Genomic DNA, 17,697 nt, shown 5'->3' on the forward strand with positions numbered 1-17,697 from the left:
GCATAAGCTTGAAGAGGTGAACGAGTTCTCTTACCTGGGAAACCGAATTACCAGCGATGGACGGAGCAAGAAAGAAATACACAGTAGAATAGCGCAGGCGAAGAGGGCTTCCTACAAAAAGAAGAATCTTCTTACAGCTGAAAATACCAGCATATAAGTAAGGAAACAATTCATCAGATGCTACCTATGGAGTATGTTTCTCTATGGAAGCGAGGCTTGGACGTTGACAGCAGCAGAGAAGTCAAGAGTGGAAGCATTCTAAATGTGGTGCTACCGAAGAATGATGTAGATAAAATGGATTGACCGTGTGAGTAACCATGAAGTGCTAAGGAGAGTAGGAGAAAAGAGAAGCCTCCTAGAAACATTAAGCAGAAGAAGGGACAACTTAGTTGGCCACATTTTGAGGCACGATGGTATGATGAAGACAATCGTTGAAGGACAAGTGGAAGGGAAAAAGGGCAAGGGACGGCCCCGAATGAGTTATATAGGGCAGGTTATAAAGGATTTAAAAGAGAATAAATATGTAGCTATGAAGAGATTAGTGGTTAGGAGAGAGAAATGGAGAGCTGCGTTAAACCAATCTTAGGATTGTTGACTGATGTTGATGATGAAGAAAAAAGATCAAAATTTTGTCCACGTTTGCATGATAGTCTCTCTTTTTTTATTTGTTGTTATTGCTTATATTTCCATTTTTTTATTTGTTGTTATTGCTTATATTTCCATTTTTTTATACGTTTTATTTTTTATTTTTATTTTTTTTAGTTTTTTTTAAATATTTTTTTTTGTTGTTTATGGCATTTCTTATCTCTGTTTTTATTCATATTGAAAGCAATAACTTTATTCATATTTTATAATTTTTTTATTGGGTTTTGTTTTTTTCTCTCTTTTTTTTGTGGACAATTGGCAAAAAGTAAAAGACATTGAAATACTTAAATCTAAGAGAAGGAAAGACATAGGAAAGACTCATAGAAGAGTAGCTTGTTGAGGCAGTCTGTATGTTGTTGGGATAGTAGAATCATAATTCCAAATGTCTGTAAGTAAATTGTTGTTTGTTCCCCTGAGCCTGGACTTTTCACAAGTTTATTGATGAATTCATTATTGCACGGAACACCGTGAGCGCAGCGTGCGTCTTTCATTTTGGTGAGTCGGGAGAGGTTAAGGAGAAGGCGAATGGATTTATTTTGGAAGGATTCTAATTTGTTTCCGATGGATTTGTTATTTGCGAAAATTTCGCAGCCGTAGAGAAGTGAAAACGAACTATTGCAATATACAGTCGGATTCAAGGGGAGTGCGGGGAGGAAGGGGAACAAAGTGAATAAACAGCTTACCGTGCTTTGATGGCTTATTTGGAACTGTATTTCAAGTGGGGGAGGAAAGTTCGCTTATTGTCCAGATAGACGCCGAGGAATTTGTGTGATCGGGCACTTGGTATACTAGCACATGACAGATGCAGATTTTGTGCCGAACGCTCCAAGGTTTCTCGTCGTTGAGTCAACGTGTGGCATGGTATTTATATACTATGGGAACAGTGAGTTTCGGATGCCAGCGAGACAGGTCAATCCGCCATAAAGCGTTCATTTTGATGAATTTTTGATTTCTCGGACTCGGTTCATTTATTTTTGATCGGGTAAAGAGAGAATCGCTCACTGGAGAGGGAACAGTTTGGAACCACGTGACACGCATCAACATCTACATCTGCATAATACCCCGCAAGCCGCCTAAAAGGCGTGTGGCAGGGGGTGTTAGGACACCAGCCGTTCACAGCTAAAAAAAAAATTAAGTGCTCAAACGAAGTTGGGACTAGCGTTTATTAAAGTCCTTTATGGTTCAGGGGAAAAACGAATTCGCATATCTATCCGTTCGGCAAAACATCTCTCTTAATTTATCACTTCTATCGAACCTGGAAATATAGGGTGGCTCCAATATTATGTTCACTGTGTCGCTCTTAAAGATATCCATTCTCAATTGTTCAAGCAATCTAAGCCTAGCGCGCAGCCTCCGAGTCTCCAACGGCTCCCAGCCTAACTCGCTTAACATCTGGGTAACACTGTCTGTACGCCCGTAGCAGTTTTTGATGAAACGCGCAGCCTTCCTTTCGCGTTCAGTTCGCGGATTAAGTCTATCTGCACCGGATCCCATATGCTCGCTGCATATTCCAGGTGCGGTCGGACGAGAGCGAAATAGCACCTTTCCTTTACTTTCTCATCCGAAAATCTTCCCACAATACGCTTGACGAATCCTAATTTCTTCAGGGCTGTGCCGCAAATATACTTTATATGTGTTCCCCACGTGAGGTTCGAGGTTATCGTAACTCCCAGGTACTTCACTTCGTCTGTTGCCTTTACATTAATGCCATCCACTGCATAAACGTGGTTAGAGATGGACGAATTCCGCAAGAAATGTACCGCCATGCATTTGCTCAGATAAAGTTTGAGTCCCCACTCTTGGCTCCACAAATGAACGTTGTTTAAGTCAGATGATAGAATTTCATAGTCAGATTGATCACTAATTTCGCGATAGATGACACCGTCGTCAGCAAATAAATGTATTTTACTGCTAATGCGGGAGCAGAGATCATTAATGTATATAATGAACAACAGGGGGCCGATTACGCTTCCTTGTGGAACACCTGATGTAACTTTTACAACATCAGAGCTAATACCGTCGAGAACTACTTTTTGTTTACGATCTCTGAGAAAGTCGCGGATCCAGTTTACAACTGTCTCGTTTAATCCGCATGATTGTAATTTGTATAAAAGTTTTTTGTGAGGTACAGTGTCGAACGCTTTCTTAAAATCTAGAAACAGTGCGTCAACTTGTCTTTTCGATTCACCAGATTTTATAACGTCGTGAAGAAAGAGCGCGAGCTGTGTTTCGCATGATCTACCTTTTCGGAATCCGTGCTGACAGTCATGGAAGAAGTTACGTCTGTCCAAGAAAGTTATGATATTGCTAACGACGATATGCTCAAGTATCTTGCCTATAATCGATGTTAATGAAATCGGACGGTAGTTGCCTGGGTCATGTCTGTTTCCCTTTTTGAATATGGGTGTAACGCTTGCAATTTTCCAGTCTGGCGGTTACTTCCCTTCGGAGAGTGACTTCTTGAATATGATCTCTAAATAAGGTGCGATCTGTGGAGCTAACTCCCTGAGGACACGCGCGGGTATTCCCTCCGGACCCGGAGATTTACTATTCTTAATCGATTGTAGTTGTTTAGTTATCCCATCACGTTGTATAGATATTTCTTCCATCGAATCCTCAGTATATGGGATGTCTAAATTGAACTGAGTATCGTCAGTAGTGTATACACTTTCGAAGTGGAAATTTATAGTGTTAGCTTTGTCAATATTTTCGGTGACTAGTTTACCATCTTTATCAAATAAAGAATCTACGGTTGAATGTTTTCCCTGGAGCTCTCTCGCGTACGACCAAAAGGATTTCGGATTTTCTTCGAGTAATTCACCGAGTACTTTTTTCTTAAACTTTCACATTGCCGTTCGCATTGATTTCTTGGTCATTGAGCGTTGTGCAGCGTAACTTTCTTTAGCTTCAAGTTCCTTCGATTTACTACGTGACGTGATGGATTTTCTGTACAAGTTGTATAGTTTTCTCTGTTTCCTAAGTTCCCTTCTGACATCGTTATTGTACCAGCGAGGTTCTTTATTATCACACTTCAGTTTTTGCGGAATATGTTCGTTGATTTCGTGCTTTGGTCCTTTGATGTAACTACGAATTTTTTGTAGTAGTCATTAAGCATCTCGCCAAATTTAGTGAAGTTGCATTTATCAAATAAGTAAATTTTGCGTTTAGGTTTTACGGCTGACACTACATCAATGTTTAACGTTGCAAAGATTACTCGATGATCGCTTATACCGTCAATAATATCGAATTGTTTTATCAACATAGGATGGCTTACTGCTAAAAGGTCTAATATCTTATTTCCTCTCGTAGGTTTGTCAACTACTTGTGCTAGAGAGTGATTTGCAAGTATGTTGAGTAATACCTCGCTGATTTCTCTATTCCTTGAATTCGTTTTTACGGTGTAAGTATCCCAGTTTATGGATGGAAGATTAAAATCGCCCCCGATTACTATTACACTATTACTGTCTCTGTGAGTAAATGCAGATATTCGCATGGGCGAGGATGTGAGTTCGCGGCGTCATTAATTCACCTGCCAAAATATTTCAAGGCGAATAGATAAAGAAATAAGGGTCCCATTAAAAAATTTAATAAAGACAGATCCTTATTTTTCACTCTTATCAACAAAAGACAATGGGATGCTAATGGTGAACAAGCCTATTGCAATCTGCGACTACATTCACTCTCTCCGTTCAGATGAATCGTTCATCGTGAAAGACTCATTCATGAGCGACATGGTGGTGGAGAGAAGGTGGGTTTTGTTCGAAATCGCCCCTTCTTCCTCCCCCCCTCACCACACCCGCCAACCTCAGTCCCTCCTCGTTGGCGTGTGTACCGTTTCCCCGCCCCTCCCTTTGCCCCTCCCTTTGCCCCTCCCTTTGCCCCCACCCTATTCGCCTCCGCTCCCTTTGCCCCCCCCCTTTATTCGCCCCCCTCCGGAGAGATTCCCTGGCCAGAGACGAAGTTGTGTTTAGTTGGGTCGTGTTCGCCGTAGGGATGGGCGGTTATGAGAAAAAAACCGGTGTTAGGTTAACCGGTTATTTTGAGTGATATCAGTACCTGAGTATTATAACCGGATGAAAAAAACCGGTTTTATTCAGGTTAAATAACCTAAAGCATTGCGTGTTGCATATCTTCGATTCTTAAAAAACCTACCGCATTTTTTAATTTCGTCTTCTTTCTTCGTGCTGAAGTTTAGCGTAGAGTCTTCCTTGTTTTTTCTTTGATAAGCCTATTAAAAACCGGTTGTTTTTCTGCCATTTACCTGACAATTAAATTATTTTTGGCATAACCGAAAAATAATTTGACTCCTGATTCCCGCACTCTCTCGCGAACCGTTGGAACTACCAGCACTTTTGCCGCTGCTACACGGCTGCCACTGGCTGAGGTTTTCCTGCGCCTCTACCGGCCACAGAGAACATTAAAACCTGTTATTTTTGATGCAATAGAAAAACCTAGTGGCCGATTAAAACCTAAGCGACGAGTACTCGTTGGCATAACCGATGGCAGGCGGGAGAGAAATAACCGGATGAGGGAGTACTCGTTGGGAAAACCTATCGCTGTGGGAAGGTTTTTATCAATGGAAAAACCTAGTGGCCGGTTAAAACCTGAGCGACGAGTACTCGTTGGCATAACTAATGGCAGGCGGTTATGGCAGGTTACAGGTACCTATAGGTTTTTTCAATGCATCTCAACTAGTAAAAACTGTAACGAGTATTTGGTTATTCTCCGGTTATTGCAAAATAACCTGAGGAAAATAAGCAAGGCGTTGGAGTAGCTGTTGCGGAAGTTAAATGGATATGAAGTACATGAAATATTATATTAGTTTGCGAAAGCATGCCTGCCATGTGACCAAATTCAATAACACAAATATGAATATTGAAAATTCGGGGGGGAGCCGGTACCCTCTTGGCTGTTTCTACAATCAGGATCGAAAGGGTCGTAGTTCCCCATAACATTCGGGGGGGGGGTATTATGGACCCCCTAGCTTTTATTAAACTTATTTATATTCAAGCACAGTCATGGTTAGGGGGTTCTGTCACCCCCGGGAGGAACGTAGTCTCGTTAGAAAATCTGGGGGGTTGGACCCCCTTAGATCTCTGTTATAAATTTAGTTATGTTAAAGCATGTCTGCGACATCGTAGTAGCTAGGGAGTCTCAGGGGACCCGGCCGCCATAATAATTCTGGGGGGTGTATGATGACCCCCCTAATTTTTTATGAAGATTTTGTTACTTTCAAGCACGGCTGTATCTGGAGGCGTCCTGGACCCACAGAAGGGGTCGTAGTCCCTCATAAAATTTCGGGGGGCGGGGGGGTTGTGGCCCCCCTAAAGTTTTCGTTTATGACTCACAATCAGTTACATTCAAGCACTGTCATAGTTAGGAGGTCCGGCCCCCCCTGTAAGACCGTAGTCCCGCTAGAAAATATGGGGGGGCGGGAAACCCCCCCCCCGAATTTGTATAGGCGGCCGGGTCCCCTGAGACTCCCTAGCTACTCCGATGTCGCAGACATGCTTTAGCATAACTAAAATTATAACAGAGAGCTAAGGGGGTCCCCCCCCCAGATTTTCTAACGGTACTACGGTCCTCCAGAGGGGGGCCGGACCTCCTAACTATGACAGTGCTTGAATGTAGCTGAGTCTAAAAAAAAAAATTTTTGGGGGGCCATAACCCCCCCCCCCCCCGAAATTTTTTGGGAGACTATGACCACTTCTGTGGGTCCAGGACGCCTCCAGATACAGCCGTGCTTGAAAGTAACTAAATCTACATAAAAAATTAGGGGGGTCATCATACCCCCCCCTGAATTTTTATAGGCAGCCGGGTCCCCTGAGACTCCCTAGCTACTAAGATGTCGCAGACATGCTTTTACATAAATAAATTTATAACAGAGATCTAAGGGGGTCTAACCCCCCAGATTTTCTAACGAGACTACGGTCCTCCCGGGGGGGGACAGAACCCCCTAACCATGACTGTGCTTGAATATAAATAAGTTTATTAAAAGCTAGGGGGTCCATTATCCCCCCCCCGGAAATTTTATGGGGAACTACGACCCTTTCGATCCTGATTGTATAAACAGCCAAGAGGGTACCGGCTCCCCCCCGAATTTTCAATATTCATATTTGTGTTATTGAATTTGGTCACATGGCAGGCATGCTTTCGCAAACTAATATAATATTTCATGTACTTTATATCCATTTAACTTCCGCAACAGCTACTCCAACGCCTTGCTTATTTTCCTCAGGTTATTTTGCAATAACCGGAGAATAACCAAATACTCGTTACAGTTTTTACTAGTTGAGATGCATTGAAAAAACCTATACCTGTAACCTGCCATAACCGCCTGCCATTAGTTATGCCAACGAGTACTCGTCGCTCAGGTTTTACCCGGCCACTAGGTTTTTCCATTGATAAAAACCTTCCCACAGCGATAGGTTTTCCCAACGAGTACTCCCTCATCCGGTTATTTCTCTCCCGCCTGCCATCGGTTATGCCAACGAGTACTCGTCGCTTAGGTTTTAAGCGGCCACTAGGTTTTTCCATTGATAAAAACCTTCCCACAGCGATAGGTTTTCCCAACGAGTACTCCCTCATCCGGTTATTTCTCTCCCGCCTGCCATCGGTTATGCCAACGAGTACTCGTCGCTTAGGTTTTAACCGTCCACTAGGTTTTTCTATTGCATCAAATATAACCGGTTTTAATGTTCTCTGTGGCCGGTAGAGGCGCAGGAAAACCTCAGCCAGTGGCAGCCGTGTAGCAGCGGCAAAAGTGCTGGTAGTTCCAACGGTTCGCGAGAGAGTGCGGGAATCAGGAGTCAAATTATTTTCCTCGGGTTATTTTTCGGTTATGCCAAAAAAAAACCGAGTACTCAGGTTAACCGGCGTCGAAAAATAACCGGTTTTTACTCGGTTAACCTTCTAAAAAAACCGGTTATAATTAAAACCGTTTATTTTTGCCCATCCCTAGTTCGCCGACGGTGTACTCATCTCCGCCGCCAACTCACGTTTCGCCCGCTCCCGTGGCTCTTTCGCCGTGCAACCCATTGTTGGCGCCGCGATTTTCGCAGTTGTTGTGAGTGATCTCCCGTCTTTTCATGTGACGCTGTAAATTTTGTTCTTCTCCACACTCTTCTCTCACGAACGTACACGTTTCTGTGCTTGGAAACGTACCCGAAGGACAGCGAACCTATCCTTCAGTGACTTAGCAATAAATTCCCCAAAATATTGACCAAATAACTGGACTCGCTCTAACGGTTTTGGTCAGTGTGTGCATCGTTGACAGTTGAACTTAGATTGACCTCTCCCTTGCCTTATCTTTTTAGCCTTTACGCTCTAGTAATCCCTCTTTAAGTTGCGCTGCTGTTAATATCTTTCTGTAGCTTTACGAGAAGTGTATTGTGGCTTGAAATTATAATTTTGTATTACTTCCAGCAGATTCCTGAGTTTCGGAATCTCTCAAAACAGCCAATGCTCTGCGTCTATAGCATCTTTAAAACTATACTATAGACAATTTCTGAATAGTATCTGAGTTTTGAAGTCATCTTATGGAGGCCCTTTGTTTTTGCAGTCCCCGCACGACGTGAAGCGGCCACTCAAGTTCATCGCCTGCTCTGGCGGTGGCTGACTTCGGAAGTTTCGTCTCGAGAATCCACCCCTGGCTACTGCGACGTGCTCTTCTTCTTTTAGAAGTTTCCCGAAGAAATCCGTGGGATCGGAGCGGCCTCTTTAACCCCGAATTATTGATAGCGCAAACAAACTCCGTCCGTGAAGTACGCATTGCAAATCAGTGGTGGTGGTTTTAGCCCGTCCTTTCACAGCGTTGAACAGTGTTATTTGTTTGCCAAGAAAACCGACTAGTACATCACTGGAACCTACATCTTACGGAAAGGATTGGTGAGCTATGTCCTGGATGAAGAAATGGATTAACCTCGCTTCAATCCAAGCGCCTGAATCTGGAAGCTTCCCCAATATTTATCGATGATAGTTCCTCCTTCGCGTGAAGCTGAGACCATGTGTGTAGACTTGCAGTGAGTGTGTGATTGGTTTACTTTGAGTGCTCTCATTGAGGGGTTGTTCTGTTCGCCGATCGTCGCCAGAGAAGAGCGGGTTCCTCAATAGGGGCTGGGATCAGGATGAGATCCGCGGGGACCGTGTTGGGGATGGCCACCGCCCTGAGTCCCCCGACCTCCGTGGCTGCATCGGCGATATCCTGTCTCCTGTTAACGTCATTCTTCATCTCCGGACAAGGTATTTCGTTGAGAAAGCTTGCTAATTTCTATTTTAATTCACTTTCAGGGTGATATGGATTATGTCTAGCTGTTAGTTGAAACCATTCCGCGCAGTATTCAACATTATTAAAATTTGAGTTTTTTGTTGATGTCTTCATATGTTTTTGAAAGCATTATGTAGGTATATGCTTGGTCACTGAACCTGTAGAAATATTGGAAACTTGTTTTCGTGTTTTAGGTCCTATTTTTAATGAAAAATGTAATTTTGGCTGCCAAAAGTAGCTGTGAGGAATAATAATATTTGGCTGCACTCATCTAGTAAATACTTGCGGCAGCGTGACATGTGTACTTTTCAATTAATTCAATCGATTCCCGTGCCAAAGTGTTTTTTTCCCACGACTTTCTTCCGAGAATGTGTATCAGCCTATCTTTAAAACTTTCTTGGTGAAATATGCACTTATAAGGTCATGTTATTTGGATGATGTCCACTCTGCTAATTGGTACGCACTTCACAAAATGCTGCTGGTCTTGGCGATGTCAAAATTTCTCCTCTTTTAAATTCCACTGCCAATTTATAACTCGTGAAATGCTTGAAAAATAATTATCCTTGTTTTATGGAATGCATGGGGATAATCTCGGGGATATTTTTTTTATCAGTTTGAGAATGTTTTTTATCTCCCAGGAGAAACACCTTCAGGGCTATCCTTACAGTTTTGTGTTTAAACACCCTGCTGCATATTATTTGTGACCAATGTATGCAGTGCTTATCGGATTAAATTTTAGGCACTGATGCACTGTATCGAAAGCAGTGGTTAGTGATAGATCACTTGGTGACGAGGGAAATTTCCTGTGTTACCCAAATTATTGCAGTGCTTGCAGATTTTTAGACTCCTTTCACTCTTGAATAACAAGACAATTAATAACTATGTGTAAAATTACTTAATATGGTTTATATGAGGCATAAAATTATATTCAGTGACTAATAAGCTGCTTAATACCATTTTTACTATCGGTGGGTATGTTATCTTTTTTGAACTTATCATTTCAGAAATTAAGTATTTTAGTAATGTATTTAATTTTACAAACGCTCGGGTATCGCAGCGAAACGACAGCAGCACTAGCGAATTAAACCCGGTAGTGAGCCCAAGAAAACCTTATTTTCATTTTTTTAAGTCTTAAAAACGTAAAATCTCGCTGCCTCGAACGGTTTAAAAAATAAACCGTGGTATTTTTTCAAGTTTGATTACTAAATTTATTGAAAATAAAATTGCAATCGGAACATAACCACTTATGCAAGTCTACAATGGAAACAATAGAAAAGAGCAAACAGCCACGTATCGCTTATTATCATAGTCGGTTATCAATGTTTTTCTTCATTTCTTTTCCTGTAAAAGAAATATTTGTAGCCATGATCTAAAATACAATGCTTTGTTACGCAGCAAGTATCATTATTTTGTACAAAGAACGCGTGTTTCGATATCGACTGTTATCATTTTGAAATATATTAAGTACTCAAAGAAGAGGATCTCCAATATTTGGCTCTTTTAGAATAATACAACATTTTAGTCTGAGAAAAATAAATGCACAACTTTTCAATTAGGGCATTGGAAATTATTTTCAGGTTCTATTGGCGATAGATCTATCGCGTATAACTATGTTATTACTTAGAAAAAATTTCAGAAGTAGGGTGACCCTCTTTATATTTCCCCGTATCTCAATCATGAAAAATACCCATGGGAAAAGAACTAAGGGTAAAAATATTAAAATTTGATACCTGAAAATTGCTCTCTACTTTGTGCATCCTGGATATTCCAAGATAAATTCGTTAATTTTGAGCTAGTAGCCGTAATCGTAATAAGCTGTTCCAAAGGCGGGTATGCGCACTCCTTCTCGAATGAATCTCATTCTGTTTCGCGTGAAGAATGGAAGAAAATATTTACGATCACGCCTTCCAACCTAGTTAGTACCTAATATCCAAGATTTGTGAAAACTCTATATAGAAGTGCTTAGGGGTTTGTGATCACGTGACAAAAAAATCGGGTCACAAAAATTCCACGAAAAGTGGTCATTTGGGTACTCAAAATGTTTGCAATATTATGGCAAACACAGTCATGCAAATATTTTTTTAAATCAAATGTAAAATAAGCTCATTATCACGCATTACAAACTGGAACTACTTTCTGGTACTGCACCGCGCGTAGCGATTCCTGGCTAAATCACGGTGTGCGGTCAACGGACCATGGGGGTGGGTTGGGTAGCGCACGGCGGAATACGCCTACGGCGCGGCTTCTTTCTTATTTATGTGTAGACTGACTCCGACAGACGGGTTAATGGTGGCATTAGCGAAATTATTTGGACGGGTCGAAATGTCAAGAATCTACACACAAGTCCGAAATACGGTGATTTCTATTTGAAAACCTTGCCCTGACCCAACCCAAACCCACCTCGGCATATTTGCATTTCACGGTGTACGCGAGGAATCGCTGCGCGCGGTGCTGTACCAGAAAGTAGTTCCAGCTTGTCATTCGTAATAAAGAGCTTATTTTACATTTGATTTAAAAAATATTTGCATGACTGTGTTTGCCATAATATTACAAACATTTTGAGTACCCAAATCACCACTTTTTATGGAATTTTTGTGACCCAATTTTTTCGCTTTTTAGGTAATTTGCCGGCTTTTCCGCCACAAAAAATTATCATTTTCGTAATCAGGACACTGTTATGAATGTATTGGACGAAAAAAAGTCGCAAAAAGACGGGTGCCCGGAAAGTACATAAATACCCTTCATTTATTATTATTACTAGAGTATTCTACCGATTAGGGTAGGTTTGCATGGAGTACTAAAGCAGTGATCCATTAGCCGACGAAATTATGAGAGCTCTGATTTTCTCAAGTTGGAGTCATCTTTAAAGCTCTGATTTTTTAGCTCATTCAGGAAAATCAGCAGATTGAGAAGAAGAATCGCTGCCTGGAATGACGTGAGCTGCTAGCCACAATTGGGCGATGCGCACGGCCGAGGAGAAGCGGGAAGACAGGAGCACTCGAAACACATCCCCCCCATTCCATCACTCTCCTCATCATTTCATCTTTCCCAGCGTAATAAAGAATGACATTTTTCTGACGATTTCAAAATAGCCAAGTTTTCTTGAATTTGTGACGTCGTCGGAGCCCTTGAACTCATTCAGGAAAGAATACTCTTGAAGGAAAGGAAAACCCACTCACTAGAGCTGACTACAATGGACCAATTGAGTGAGGTTCATCCTGGGGGCGAGGATTAGTGGATAGGAAACATCATCAACTCATCTGTGAATAGGGTAGTTTCCTTCATCAATGAAAACGAAAGGCATTGATTGCGATTCGTTACCCACCATTAGTGTATTCATAATACACAAATTATTTGGTTTTTGAAATATAGGTTTGGACGAATGGCAAGGGTCAATTTTATCCTAATTTAAAAAAGGCCAGATTGGCGCCCATACGATGCCACTCCACGTGATGTCACAGGGACCTAGTTTCCATACGAGTAGATAGGACTTATCTACTCGTATAGAAACTAGGTCCCTGTACGTACTCCAGGAGTGATACAGTGCATGCGTGAGGCACAGACCTCAGGGAAACATGTCTTAATAATCACCTATCATAACTGGCTAAGGTCGGAAAGTGTTCTTCGTTTGATTACGTATTAATAATCCTTATTCAAGCCAAGCGCTACCAGCCAGCATAGTACTCTGCTACCTGCAAGCCTCGTGCGTCGTATCAGCGCTCAGAGCCTCGCCCCAAGGTCACCTCAATTGCGGCAGCGGAAACCAGAAAGTCGTCACACGGGAGTTTTACCGGCATTCATACTTACCCGTCGCGTTTTCCCGCGCTTTAAAATTTTCACTTTTCATTGAATCGCAAAAATAGATATCGTCATTTAAAAATCTAAAATCGTGAAAAACGTACTCCAGGAGTAATAATCTTTCGATTTAGGCAATAAAAATAATAGGAAACCACCCTATTTCAATCAACTTATCGCGTCTGATAGAGGATCGATCGACAAACGGAGTATTAATGGCGTTTAAATTTTTTTAACTCCTCTAAAACCGATTTTCAAAACGAGCCAAGCAACTTGTTTTCCTTTGAAGTTTTTCCCCCCAATAGGGTGGTTTCCCATTATTTTTTTATTGCCTAAATCGAAATGTTATTACTCCTAGAGTACGTATTTAACGCTTTTAGATTTTTAAATGACGATATTTTTTTTTCGCGATTAAATGAAAGGTGAAAATTTTCAAGCGCGCGAAAACGCGACGCGTAAGTAGGAATAATGGGGAAAAGTCCGTGCGAAACATTTCTGGCTCCCCCTCCCGCCTTGTGAGGTGACATTGATCGAGGCTCCGAGCGCTGATAGGACGCAGGATGCTAGCGGGTAGCTGAGTACCTTGCTGGCTGGTTGCGCTTTGCTTAAAAAGGTTTATTAATACCTTATCAAACGAAGAAAACTTTCCGACCTTAGCCAGTTTTAATAGGTGATTATTAAGACATGTTTCCCTGAGCTCTGTGCCTCATGCATGCATTGGTAACCTATACATTAATAGTAGTAGTATATACTAGTATATACATTCATGATCTCTGCTCCCGCATTAGCAGTAAAATACGTTTATTTGCTGACGACGCTGTCATCTATCGCGAAATTAGTGATCACTCTGACTATGAAATTCTATCATCTGACTTAAACAACGTTCATTTGTGGAGCCAAGAGTGGGGACTCAAACTTAATCTAAGCAAATGCATGGCGGTACATTTCATGCGGAATTCGTCCAACTCTAACCATTTTTATGCAGTGGATGGCATTAATGTAAAGGCAACAGACGAAGTGAAGTACCTGGGAGTTACGATAACCTCGAACCTCACGTGGGGAACACATATAAAGTATATTTGCGGCACAGCCCTGAAGAAATTAGGATTCGTCAAGCGTATTGTGGGAAGATTTTCGGATGAGAAAGTAAAGGAAAGGTGCTATTTTGCTCTCGTCCGACCGCACCTTGAATATGCTGCGAGCATATGGGATCCGGTGCAGAATGACTTAATCCGCGAACTGAATAAAATTCGAAGGAAGGCTGCGTGTTTCGTCAAAAACTGCTACGGGCGTACAGACAGTGTTACCCAGATGTTAAGCGAATTAGGCTGGGAGCCGTTGGAGACTCGGAGGCTGCGCGCTAGGCTTAGATTGCTTGAACAATTGAGAATGGATATCTTTAAGAGCGACACAGAGAACATAATATTAGAGCCACACTATATTTCCAGGTCCGATAGAAGTGATAAATTAAAAGAGAAGTTTTGCCGAACGGATAGATATGCGAATTCGTTTTTCCCCCGAACCATAAAGGACTTTAATAAACGCTAGTCCCAACTTCGTTTGAGCACTTAATTTTTTTTAGCTGTAAACGGCTGGTGTCCTAACACCCCCTGCCACACGCCTTTTAGGCGGCTTGCGGGGTATTATGTAGATGTAGATGAACCTCAGACGATGTATAACTCCTCTCCTCTCGTGTAGAAACTAGGTCACTGTGACGTCACGTGGAGTGGAATCGCATGGGCGCCAATCTGGCCTTTTTCAAATGAGGATAAAATTTGACCCTTGCCATTCGTCTAAACCGGTATTTCCAAAACCAAATAATTTGTGTATTATGAATACACTAATGGTGGGTAACGAATCGCAATCAATGCCTTTCGTTTTCTTTCATGAAGGAAGCTACCCTATTATTTTATGTACTTTATTATTTACTGAATCGGAAGGGAAAAGACCTCGGGTAGCCATTTGAAGAGTAAGTTTCCTTATGATCATGTTCAACAGCGCTCTATCTTGAAGCATATCATCGTTGCTCTGCAGCGAAAACAACTTATTATGTACTTCGTTATGGGATCACAAAACGCATGATCTAATAAAGTGCTTTTCCGCTATCACTTCGTACCGTTCTAATTCTTCTCATTAATTAGTACGTCATACCCCATGGAAAGTAAAAGTAATAAAAAAGCATATCGAAGCGCACATGTAAACGAAGCATTCCGTCGTCTGCGGCTCCCAAAACAAGTAATGTGGTCAGAAGCGGTCGGAAAAATCGTTAGAATCAAGATACACTATAGATAGTCGCACCAGTGCGCATCATTTCTGCGCAGAAGATTCGCCGAAATCATTCGCCGTGTATAGCGGTACCTTGGAGCGGCACAAACTGGCTTCACTTCAGCGCTCGCTCGCTTTTCAAGTTTTTTTTTATTCTTTCGAGGAACCTGGGCCGTCCATCATCCCTCTCTCCCCTCTCTCAGCTGATACCGTCTCCCCCTCCCCTCCACCGCCTCCTATACCTTAATGTCATCATCATCATAGCCATCTATAAAATAAAAGAAATATCTTAAGGGGGCGCCCTAGCGTTTGAATTTCCTAATTTAACGGCTCACGAAGGCCTCTAGCCGCAGCGCCGGGATATGGAGACGGAAGCCGAAGCGCCTCGAGGGAGAGAAAGGGGGGGGGGGAAAGGCAACTCCCCTCCCAACTTCACCCGCGACGACTCCGAGGAGAAATTTGATACTCAGGATAAACTTGATACGGGTCGTTGGAATAGGGTTCGCAGTCGGAGTTGATATGTGACACCTAAGTGGCGGCGAGCCAATTAAAAATATTAGAAGCCAACTTCTGGTTCCTCTTTCATGCGCTGAAAAAATAGGCCTGTGAATGCGAAGGTCCTTTTGAGTTAACGCCTTTTCCGAAATTGTTGGCGATGTTATCTTCATTACGTGAACAGGCATGTCGTCAACATAACACCGCCGACCTCGGTATCGGCTGGGTAATGTTCTTGCCTGTCGAACAAGAAATCGCGGGTTCGAGTCCCGCCTGGTTAGGTTTCCCCTATCCAGGGCTTGGTTGTTCGCGTAAATAATTGTTAAACTTTTTGAATACTCAATACAAAATTGCTCAATTTGAGCTGTATTCGGTAGTTTTGGAATTAAAAAAATTAAAATTTAAGCATTGAATTGTGGTTTAAGATGTTATTTTAACGGAATGTAGAGTCGTTTTGCGTAATGAAGACATCATCGCTCGCAGTTTTCGAAACGTAAGGGAAAAACGGGTGGCAAATGAAAAGTGGAGAGGTTTCTCATCTGATATATACATACGTGAAATATATTCAACTAACTTAATTAATTATTAATAAAATGTAACAATATATGTCAGCTAGCTTGCTTGAAAATCACACTTGGATGCGAAAAGCAATGGTTACTTAAGTTAGAGCTAGAAATATTTTTTTATTAACACCGATGAAAAGAAGAAATAAAACAGAACATGATGAAAAAAACTCAGTGGGAGAGCCGAAACCTGCATTTCAAGACAAAAGTAGTACTTAATTAATAGTTGAACTTTTTGTCATCATTTTTTCTGATATAGCATTCATCAGAAATCACCTCGCAAACATTTTATATTTTGAAAATGCAATGGAAAACGTGAAATTATATATGAACCATTATAAATTTACAAAAGTATTTAAATCATAAGAAAACATCAAGAATAAGTTCATCAGCTCCACAGCTAGTTTTCATTTGCATTCAAGGGAAAAGTTGACCCCATAATCATCACTGAATTTTGGCATTGATGCTATGATGCGCGAGGCTGTGTGGTTCAGAAGCCCTTGAAGGTTCACTTTAAATTTTTTTCCTCCACTGATGTCCCCTCTGGGTATGAAGATTTTTTTTCGTTTAGCCCTTTCAAAACTAGGCTAAAGCTGATACCCACGGATCTTGCCAGTCTTACGAATAATTTTGGATAGAAATTTTTGTTAAATTTCCATCAACAATCAGCGAAATAGCTTCTTCTGGCGTCAGTTCATTTTGAATTGTAGGTATTTTCCTCCATTTCTGTAATATCCGTTTCCCTTGGGTGGGGGTGGTCGTGGTCATTTCCGTGATTATCTTCGCTGCCGCATCATACCCTTGCGAGCGCAGTGTCACAGATGTGGCTAGCGATAGCTCAGCTGCTGTTGCTTTCTCAAACCAGTCACTTTTCTGCTCTTATTGTTAGACCTATCACTAGACCTCTTAAAGTCTTTCTTAGGCCTTTTTTTGCTGCTTTACCCAGAAAAACCAGGAATTAGATAGCAATAGTGACATATAATCGCCTAGGAGGAAAGTAAAGCCAATACGAATACGTTAAACAATAATAGGTTACTAACTGTGCAAGGAGTTTCAAGGAGATTGTTATGCATGTCAGGTGGGTATACCCTTCTCTAACCAACGTCGACGTTTTATTTCAAACCTGTCGCTGGTTCTCTTGCATTCGTCCCATTTCTGGAAATACGTATTGAAAAAGTATTTGTTCCTGACATTCTGCATTACCTACTTCCTTCGTCTTCACTTCCTGCTCCCAGTTAAACTTATTGAGAATATATTGAACGGTAAATTTACGTTTTGAGGAAAACGAATTTCCACTTCCATTAACAATAACGTCATGTATTTCTTTTCGTGTTACTTTCATTCGCTCAATTTTTCGTATCCGAAATATCAACAATCTGAATCATCAAAGATGAAAATCGAAATTAGAATAACACACGAAGTCAGTGAGATATTTATCTTGGAAAACATAGGAACCTTTTTATCGTTGCGATATATCCTCCAGTAGTGGTAGTTCGTCCTCAATGCTGAAATCTCACGCTCTAGGGAAAATAGACCTTGGTTCCTCGCTTCCGTAGCACAAGCACTGAGATCCTTTGACACTTACTAGTAAAAGTTGACTAATTTGCTCGGTAAAATCGCGAAAGGAATGTTTTTCAATTAATTGGAAAGAAGCATGTGTGGAAAACT

The sequence above is a fragment of the Ischnura elegans genome, chromosome 5 (assembly GCF_921293095.1).
Source record: "Ischnura elegans chromosome 5, ioIscEleg1.1, whole genome shotgun sequence".
NCBI classification, from domain to species: Eukaryota; Metazoa; Arthropoda; class Insecta; order Odonata; family Coenagrionidae; genus Ischnura; species Ischnura elegans.